The sequence below is a fragment of the Sphaerodactylus townsendi genome, linkage group LG05 (genome assembly GCF_021028975.2).
Source record: "Sphaerodactylus townsendi isolate TG3544 linkage group LG05, MPM_Stown_v2.3, whole genome shotgun sequence".
Lineage (NCBI taxonomy): Eukaryota > Metazoa > Chordata > Lepidosauria > Squamata > Sphaerodactylidae > Sphaerodactylus > Sphaerodactylus townsendi.
The window spans coordinates 82,370,151-82,371,824 of NC_059429.1; positions in this window are offsets into that span (position 1 = coordinate 82,370,151).

The following is a 1,674-nucleotide window of genomic DNA, read 5'->3' on the forward strand; positions in this document are numbered from 1 at the left end:
CTCTCTTCTCCTAGACTATGCTTGTATGTTTTGGTTTTCCCCTTTTAGTTTTCCCCCAGCAGGCAGGAAGCTTATTAAGGGAAAGTTCTGGTTGTTTTTCTTTTCTGTACATCACCATTTGACCTTTCAAACTGCTTGAACTTTTAAATTTATTTTTCTTTTCTGCTATTTAAATAAACATCTCTTTTATTAAGAAAATTTATTCCATTCTTTCAAACATTGTTTGAATTTGGACCTTGGTAGACAGGGTTAAGATGGGGAATGCATATTTAATACATCCAAATGCACGTGTTTGCTCCATACTAACAAAGGGACAACTTTGCGTGCCAAGGGACAACCACATGTATAGTGATTTCAGTAACAAGATGTTATGTAACAAGTAATCCCCATCCCTTGCCAATCATTCAATTGCTGTGCAGTGTCATAACAACTTCTGTACAGTTCTAGGCCATGCAACGTCTGCTCTGAAAACTGTAAGAGTTGTGTTCAAGGACAATTTCCTGAACATCTCCCCACCCTTTATTGTTCATCGATTTAGCATTACATTAATGCACTATGTAGCTACGTGTTTGTGTAGTTCAATGTTCCACCACTGTATTTTTAAAAATTTATCTCTATACTTATTACCTGCCCATCACCGAAGTACAATGAGGGAACCATTTTGTTTAGGGAACCATTTTGTTTCCATTACTTTACATTCTGCTTTGGAGGAAAATAGAGGCTCTTGCACATGAGCCTAGAACAACCTGCCATTGATGAAAAAAATGCCTTATATTGACTATTAAGGCAATTGTGGGGTGTACATTTCAATATCCAATCAAAACCACTCTGGTAGAGAGCAGAAACTTTGTGGGGGGGGGGGCAGTGCAGAGGAAGAATGCTTTACAATCTTCAGAGAAATGCTACTTCTTGGTTTATCTTTTCACTGTAGGTTCTAGCAGACGTTGCACTCAAGACAATATGGCAGGACAATGCAAGGACATGGCAGTTCCTGGAACAATGAGACAATGGATCTGCTGTTGTTGTGGGATGAGTTGAATATGCAGGAGGTGCTTGGGACTTCTCACCAGAATATTGATGTACAAGATGTACTCTGAGCAAATGGCGGCCAGGGGGCACAAGTGTTCTATGGTAGAGGGCTGCACTAAAACAAAAGTCATAAACAGGAATACAAGCAGGTTGCTGCATATAACAATTGATCTGGTAATGCACTGGTGGCCTGCCCATTTTATAATGAGTTCCACTGCATACTCAGAGGGGATGCAAGAATTAGGCCAAAGCATGTAGCCAGAAGCCTGCATCTACAGATGGTGGAAGAGCTGCCAAGGCCATCCAAGAAGAGATGCATTAGAGAAGATTTTTAGTAACAATTTGGTGACAATAAACTGAGCAGACATCCATTGTTTCATGCCTGTAGATCTGGGTGAGTGTTGTTCTTGTCCCAGGCTATTGCATATCACCCACCTCTCACCTCAGTTGCCAATACTATGATGTGTTATTCCAAATTCTAGACATTTTTTAGGCTATTCCAACCACTGCACAGAGGACTCCTGCCATTGTGCAAGACCTGGATAAACCAGGTTTACAGACACCATTCTGCAACATTTGTGCATTCTCGTGTATTACACAATTCTGGATAGGCAGCATACTGAATATAATTTATAGAAAACCTAA